This window comes from Nicotiana sylvestris, chromosome 4, assembly GCF_000393655.2.
Source record: "Nicotiana sylvestris chromosome 4, ASM39365v2, whole genome shotgun sequence".
NCBI lineage: Eukaryota > Viridiplantae > Streptophyta > Magnoliopsida > Solanales > Solanaceae > Nicotiana > Nicotiana sylvestris.
The window spans coordinates 86667376-86676090 of NC_091060.1; the positions used below are offsets into that span (position 1 = coordinate 86667376).

Sequence of the window (8715 nt, forward strand, 5' to 3'; positions counted from 1 at the left end):
TATCCCTCTTTCGGGGAGGGAATCACTTGCTGGATCGAACCCAAGGATAGGTTTGATCGGCCGGGTGTTGGATCGAATGAACATTCAACCGCGTCATCACGGCAGCGATGGATGTCCAACCTTTAGATCTCTTCTTTCTCAATAAAGGCGGGTAAGGAAAGTCCGAAGGCTAATCCGGCAACTGCTGGCTAGAAGGCGAAAACCGCTTTTGCCAATCAAAGCCCCAAAACTAGTAAGGGCACGAGTGCCCCAGCAAGCCACCCCAACCCTACCGCCAAAGCTTGACTTTACTAAACAAGCAAGAAAGGCTCTTTCTATCTTATTAGTCAAGCGCTAACGAGCAAGAAAACGGATATGCCCTAAGAAGCAACTTCGTGCAGCTGCTGCGCCCTTGCTTCTTGCTTTAGAAAGATTGCTCGTTAGCTAGGCCGTTTTCAATAAGGCTCGCGCTAGGCGCTCACCTTTTTTGGCTAAGCCGTATCGTATCTTGCTGGTAATGGATTTATTCTTGAATCTTGCTTGGTTTAGGCAGGTAAGTGTTAAGAGGCTCTTGTTGGCTTTCATTAGGTATACATAGGTACACATAGGACTTTCTTGCAATACATAGTGGTTGGCTTCGAATCACATGAAGCCCATATAGATGTCCACTCCTATTTCCTCTACTCCCTGTGGGGAACACAATCAGTCCATACAAGGACCTACTGAGTCATCCACCCTTGCATCTATTTGATGCATCATCACATGGCCGTCGTGTAACTCCTCGAGAATCATGTCATTCGCCTGTCACGTGTTGCCACCAGAGTCATAAATACTCGAAGTAAGCTCCTGGCTCGCCCCTATCTCTAAAGGGGCTTACGAACGAGCGGAGTGCTTACGGCCGTGGTAGCTGCGAGCCTCCTGGGTCTTGCTCTCTCGTCTTTTTTCCTCCGCCTTCCTCTTGTAATTGACCCTTTCTTTTCTGCTACGCCTATCCATCCGTCAGATTGACATCCAGCCGGGTGAGCGATAGCGGCTCCTGTTTACTAATAGATCTGCCGCCGCTAGTATAACAAAAAAAAGCACATAAGGATCCAGAATATTAAAATATACTGATCACTGATCAGGATCATATAAAGCCCGGTATTCCCAGAAAGGATAGTCGTGATGTCCCTTCATGGCCGGCCTTTTCAGTATGGAGCCGAAGGCGAGGGTTTCCAGCAGGCCCCCTTCTCTGGCTTTTCCTTTAAGTGACAAGGGGGGTGAGGTAAGGAGTAGTATAAGAGTGGTTCGGTCATCGATAAGCCTCTCCTTATTCATTCTATAGGGCGGGGCTGCGGACCAACAATCCAGCAAAAGGGCTGAAAAGCTCCTTTATTAAACCTTCCCCTTTTAATAATAAGAAGGTAAGCATCAAAGCCCAGAAAACCCAACCTATACAAAGAGCTCTTTTCAGCCCCTACTCCTAACAAGTGAAAGTTGCTGGCACCCACCATATCTTGCTTCGGGGCCGATCTCTTGTATCGGAGCAAACAAATTCAATGATTTTCTATATTCTATTTATTTCTTTTTATTGTTGAGTTTTTTCCACCACAAACAGATTTGCCGCATGGATTGGATAGAGTCCCCTGATCTCGACATTCAAGCACGAATCCCTTGAGCGCTTCGGCGGCGGATAGCAGCATGGGCAAAGCACTCTGCTGCGGCGAGCAGCCGGTTCTTATTGCATTCACCAAGATAGTCTTGCTCGCTCCTGAACTCTGCGGCGAGTTCAGCCACCACCTCCGGGTCTGAGCTCTGCTCGAGCGTAGTCAGCCAGCTTCGTGACTTTGCTTAGCTTCCAGCGTTGCAAAGGGATAACCTTTCACTATCTAGGCGCCCTCGAAGGAGGGGTCCCACGGACTTCTTCCCCGAAGGTCAAGCCGTAGTTCCTGTCCCTGGGAGAAGTGGAAGGAGTTAGGAGGATGGAGCGCCCTTTGCCCTAAGAAATAGGCGGCTTCGCCTTCAAGCCGTCAATAAAATCGAGCTAATATGTGATCATGACAGTACACTGATGCATAGGTCTTCTTTACTTTACGGCCTTTTGATTATGATGCATCATGAACGTGCCAATATGTGATCGGGGTGAGCGGTGGTTAGATATAGGGGCGGCTTCGCCGGCTTGGATTGGAAGGAAGGGCTTCGCTTTCCGATCGCTTTTTGAGGCCGGTTTGGATGAGCGTGGGCAAGTTCGGGATTCACTATCGCTTTCCGCTTGGAGCGGCTCACCCCCTTGTCACTTAAAGGGCGAAGTCGCCGAAGCGAGTCTAAAGGCCAAAGAGTCATCTTTGAAGGCTACTATGCATCCTTATTCATAGTAGAGTGTAAGGTAGGTTTGGGTATAGCAGGACTTGAACCTGCGACCATTAGGTTAAAAGCCCAATGCTCTACCAACTGAGCTATACACCCCAAAAAAGATGTAGTAGTAAATAAGGATTGGTACGGAAAAGAGGCCGGCCCCCCTTCTTCTCATCATATTAAAGGAGCGCGGCTCTGTATGAGGCTCGTACTGCAGAGCAAGCGGAAGAAAACGTAAGGTCGCGCGTTAGCACTCCTGCAAGAAAACGGATGCGCTAAGGCGCAACTTCGCGCAGCTGCTACGCCCTTGCTTCTTGCCCCTTATTTCAAACTCAAGGAAAGCCTTGATCGATATGAGAAAGATGCGCTCAAGCGCCCAACCTAGTAAAGGGGCTTGGGCTCGAAAGCCGGCCTTACTCAACAAGCACCTTTCTTAGTAAGGTTGCTTGTTTCCACTCATTGAAGATTCTATCTACAAAAGAAGGTCAACGGGGGATACTCAAATAGCTCTCACTGACACCAGAGAAGGTGAGGTCGTCTTTCTTTCCAGCCGCCATACGGTTCGCCTTAAAGCCTTAAGGATCAGGGGAGGAGCAGTTATCTATGTAATTACGTTGTTGGCCGTTGTTCCGGTCGAGCACTCTCTTTTCTTTGTCCAATTCCGTCTTACCAAACAAGACTGACTTCTTACCAACCCGCGAAGGGTTGTGAGGCTGGACCAGGTACGAAGAATGAATCTATATCTGTGCACGGAAGTTGCTGGCCGGCGGCCGCTCAACTGTTCGAGCGCAATGCAGTGGTGTTGGTTCCGATTCGACAAAGGTAGAATGCCTGGTCGAAGGTCCAGTACAGTAGGTAGCAGGCGTGTTCGTTTTGGCTCCCGAGCGAGAACGATAAATAGGCGATGCACCATCCTTGCTGCTACGTACGTTTTCCTTGACTTGACAGATTCATTCAATTGAACCCACACTCAAAGGAGGACCACAAGCTCGGGGCTCGACGAAACGGAAAGTTTCAGCATGTTGAAACTTCTTGGGGTTAGCAGTGAAAGAAAGAGCCCGGCATTCATTTCTTCATGAATATTCATAGCTGAGTCTACTAAAAGAGGGACCAGCCTCGTCGTGGTGATTAGAGGACACCTCTGATCGTTCACCTCTAATGTGACACGTTCCCTCCCAGTTATATGATCAACGGGATCAGTCGGCTAGAGAGCGGGGCTATTCTTCTTCCGTGGAGACAAAGTCGTCCCTTCTACTGACCGAACCCTCAGTTCGGGGGCCTTCGTCAACATGTTACGAAGCTCCAGTCTTCGGTGGGTCACCATTACTTGACTTAGAAAGGCGAACATCTGGGCAAGGGAAAGCGCAGTGCGCCTGGTGCAAATGGCTTTCTTTTTTCATGATATACCAATCAGAATGGAGGGTCCTACCTACGTACATGATTGATAGAATCACTACGTAGGGGGGGCGGTCAACTTGATGCGGGAGAGGCATGAGTGCAGTTCGATCTTGTGGTGTATTCGTTTGTAGTGAGTAGGGCCTCTTTCTCGTTGATCAGTTCGCCTCCGCTCTATTGAAAAGTAGGAATTCCTACGGCGGTTTTGTCAACGAACGCGTCTCGGGCCGGATTGACTAACCTAACCCACCCTTAAGGAGGCTTTTCCATAGTTGGGTGTCCGCTTTAGTGTGATTTACGAAGGCTAGGCTAGGTTTGGTAATATCCAAAACAAATGAAAAGAGGTCGGGGTCGATAGGTGGCAGTTGGCAAGGAACTTGATCCCCCCCAAAAAAAGGGGGAAGCCGCGGTCGAACTCTTATTCTGGAAATAAGTCGGGGCCCTTTTACCAAGTCTACCAGATAGAAGATGATAGAGGGCCAACTATCGTTGCCTTGCACAAGACGGTGCCCTTTCACTTCGAGTTCCTTCCTTCGTAGTCAAATCTGATGATACGCTTTGGCGATGTTACCTACCAAATAAAAGGCCTGCTAGGTGATCGAAATCGCTCAGGTCAGTGAGGACTCACTCACTCACCTACTCCTTATCTATTTAAGACTTTCTTCTATCTACTTAATTTAAAAGGCGACCCGCCGCGCCGGGCTATAAGATAAGATAGAGTTCTTGTACTACTTGATTGACTGGTAAGAAAGAGCTTCCGTAAGAACTGGAAGACTCTTGTATGTACGGTAACCCTCTCTTCCGCTACTGGTGGACTGTTGCACAGAAAGGGCGACAGAAGCAACCTTTCTTAGCGCGCTTTTCAAGCGCTTAGCTTCTGCTAGTGGCGGGGCGGCAAGGCCATGTTGTTCAGTTGGAAGCCTAAGCCAAGAAGGTACGAACGAAGTGACGGGCCCCTTTAGAAGATAGGGGGCGGCTTTCTTGTGGTAGTAATTGCGAACATCTCTCCTCTTCTCTTAGCGTGCACAGTTTGCTTACATGCCGCCTTAGGCACATCTCTCTTTCTTAGTTTCACGCTGGACTAATGATAATGAATGAAAGTCAGTCTTTTAGTAAACGTATATAAGCAGCTGTTTAGTGTATAAGCAATTCTTTAGTGGTCGCACCGAAAGTACGGTGGAGGTTGGTTGAAGATGATGTTACGCGGCGTTCAGAACCAGTCTTGAAGTGAATGAATTAGAAAGAAGTAAGGAAATGAGACGACTCTTTCTTGAACTATATCATAAACAGATCTTCCCCTCCACACCAATCACGAGTTTTTCTCTATTCCTCTCGTATATCGTCGTAACGCCCTTAATGCTAGGTTTTGAAAAAGACTTTTCATGTCATTCCCATTTAGGTCCGATTCGGATCCCTCCGTTGTTTCCTTTTCCTTCCGCACCTTTTCCTCGAAATGAGAAAGAAGATGGTACACTTGAATTGTATTATTTAAGTGCTTATTGCTTGCCAAAAATCCTACTTCTACAATTGGTAGGTCACCGGGTTATTCAAATAAGTCGTGTTTTCCGTGGTTTTCCCATGTTACAACTTCCGTACCAATTCGGTCGATCCGGAATGGATCGGTTAAACATTCCATTAGGGAGCCTGGTCTTGACTCTTCTGTGTGGTATTCATTCTCGTTCGGCTCTTGGAATCACATCCAGCAGTGGTTGGAACAGCTCGCAAAATCCAACCACTTCACCTACTTCATTGCCCCCAACCCTTTCTCGTACCTCTATTGAAACAGAATGGTTTCATGTTCTTTCATCGATTGGTTATTCCTCTCCGTTCGTATCTCTTTTTCCAATTTCGGTCTCGATTAGTTCACAAGATTGAATGGCCAATTCTCCTCCGAACCCTCGATTCGATTGTTTTCCAAGAATGTTGAGCCGGGTATGTAAGCCATGTATCTGGGAGGAACTTAAATAAAAGAAGGGCTTTCGGTTTTTTGCACCCCGTTTTGGTCTTGCAGCTATTTTTAAAATATATATATAAGAATCCCTTTTTTAGAAGAAAGATTATATATATGTCCAATCTCTAGTGGTGGTGGAACCAACCAAGATGTATGTCGTCCGACCCGACCTCAGACTCTTTCTTCCCGACCTATTTGACTCTCTGGCCGTAGTTATTTAGGTGGTATTCCGAGATCGAATTCCTCCCAGGAACACACGAAACAAAGATATGAACTGGGTAAATAGAAATGGAAAAGAGATGTTTCTATTTCATCCAAATTAGAAGCTTTTTCTACATCCATATGATCTACTAAAGTAGATCGGTATTGACCATATAATAAAAGCAGATCTTGGTCCATGGAGTCCCAAGAAGGTAAGAACTCCAACCTGTCCGATGCTTCTTCGGCCAAATACGATATACAAGTGGGACCTGCACTATGAGCAAGCTGTGCGAAAAACCGCTTCTTTTTTCCGGTTCCGAAACAACTTGGGCGAAATAGGGTTCTACCGGGAAACCATGGATTTTTGAGTTTTCGCCATTGGTTACTGGTTGAGCCACTGGAATGGAATGAGATAAGAATCCCTGGAGATCTTTCCTCTCCACTTACTCGTAACAGGCTTTTCTTCTGTAGAAGACTTCTTCCGAATGGCATAATTGTCCGACACTACGTTCCTCGATCTTCAAAGAAAACTGACTCCTCCTACTCCTCCTTCTCCTTTAGGATAGGATCCTCCTTGGTCCTTCTTTCACTAATGGTCTCACCATTTTCTAGTAGTAGTAGTTCGCGCGAGGGACTCTCCTTTCTATCGCTTGCCCTTGCCTTTCACTCTCATTTGGTCTCTTTCTTCTATAAAATAAAGCGAAGCAAAGCGCATGGCAAAGAAGCAGCCAGCTGCTTGCCCCCTTCCACTCGGCCTTTCTTCGCTGTGTGAATAAGGTCTTAGTCTGTATGGGCATTCTGGGCAGGTCGCAATAAGTCGCTAGTCGAAGGTTTAGACCAATCGCAATTCATCACCATCTTGCCCGCTTCCAATTGATGACTGGCTATTATATAAGTGTTGACCTAAGCCCCTGCGCAGGGGCTCGGCTCCCGAACCGTACGTGAGCTGTCTCGTACGGCTCTTCCTAAGAACTTGAAGCCCCCTCTCTCTAAATAGAAAAAAATGCATTTACAAGACAAAAAAGACTTTTTCAAAAAGCCTTCGCCCTCCTATTCAACGGGGCTATTAGAGAAGCAGCTTCGTTCCTTGACTTCTTTTCTCAGTCAAGCTTCCTTGTTCCTTAGTGTAGTCTCGGTCCATAGTTGTTGACTCCGTTCCTTATAGCCTAGTCTATATCCACAGCTGACGTGACTCCGTACCGACGCCTTTCCCTTTGTATAGTATACGGCTAAGTGACTTCGTAACCTCAACGTACTTTTTTTCTTACTGTAGCATAGGCCTTCGTCGGGCTTTCGTCCCTTCGCCTATAGACGGCGGCTTGGCTTCGCTATCGCTCATGACTTGGTATAGAGCCGTGTAGTCGTCGGTTTTACCACCAGAATGCCTATGAGATAGTGGTCGGCCTTTCGAATGCCTTCTTCCTGACTTTTCTGAGAAGCCCTTTACGACTATACTATAAAGGACAGGGGGGTGTTCACCTTTGGAAACTTAGCTACTTAAGTCCTTCTCAGAAAGTCAAAGTAAAGGCGAACGGCATTCTGTTCTACAGCTACAACACTGAATATTTCTTATTAATATTAAACATCTTAATAGTAGAACTACTTTCGTACTACTAAACAAGGAAACCTTCGGTTCCCTTTGTTTGAATAAACGCCGCTTATTTTAGTTTACATTCAAACCAAAGTAAACCAAGCCTAAGCGGTCACGACATCTTGTTGATATTGATTGAGGAGTTTGATGGAGTTTAGCTGACTGAATCCATAAACCTAGAAAGTCGCCGTCACTGGTACTTTTTTATTTTAATTTGACTCTATAGGTAGGTATCGGCGGGGCTTGCGTAATGTAGTTGTAGTTAAGGCTGAAGTAGCGCTTTTTATTTTAGAAGATCTACTGAAGTACCAAAGGCGAACGGGGCTCCCAGGCCGGGACGTCTGGCAGAATGCTTGGCCTCCTGCGCTGGAAGCGAGACCCGAAGGGTGAGCTTATGGCGGTTAGCTTCTAGCACTAAATAATAGGCATTAGGCATTCTGAGCTGAAAGGAGGCAAGCAAATGAAGGGAGGCATTACGGGCCGACTACAAGAAAAGCAAAGCTTCGTAGACTCGGTCAAGTCGCTTATAGAATGCCGACGACTATTTTCCACTTAATTAATAAGTGAAGGGGAGAGGGAAGCGAGGCTTAGCGAGCTTTATAAGGCCGACCACTACATAAGCCGCTGGCGGAGAAAGCTCGAAGAGCTTCCCTTCATTCATTACTAAGCCAAGGTCCCAGGTCTCCGAGTCAGCCCGCGCTTTTTCGAAGAATCCTGCACCCATGGGCATACGGCCTGGCAGGCCTTCCCTTTCCGCCGGAGCTTCATGGGCGTTGCCCCGTTCCCCAATCAGATGTTTGGATGTGAGCTATACTCCGCGAGGAGCCAAACGGGCGTATGGCCTTGCCATTTGACCTCTTTTCCCGTGTGACTAGGAATGCTCAGTGACAACCTCTCAATTGTCACCGCCTGACCTCTCTTGCTACCACGGTAGCACCTAGTGTGGTCAGCACCAATCGTGTTCGGGCAACGAAGCTTACACTCATTCACATTGGTTCATCCTGCTATGCCCTGGGCCTTTTGCTCTTCTAACGTAAAAGGTGGCCGGCCATTCGTCAAGGCCCAGGAATCCGCTGGACATCTCAGCGGCGGGATTTGATACCCGCATCCGATCGAAGTTGCATTTTAGTGCTCCCCTAACATAAAGGGGAGCTTTTTCTAAGTGGGTCGCTTCGCGCAAGACATTGCTTAGGACCAACGGGTCACACGACAGGTGCACGATCTACTTTGCACGTTCCATCCTTCAGCCCTTCGCCTATCGGCT

At 47.3% G+C, this 8715-nt stretch overlaps 1 non-coding gene across 1 annotated transcript; it reads right to left on the reverse strand.

The window, feature by feature from the left end:
- Window positions 1-2351: 2351 nt before the first annotated feature.
- Window positions 2352-2424, reverse strand: TRNAK-UUU (transfer RNA lysine (anticodon UUU)). The gene has a single exon. It is a non-coding gene; the product is annotated as a tRNA-Lys (tRNA).
- Between the last annotated feature and the right edge of the window lie 6291 nt (window positions 2425-8715).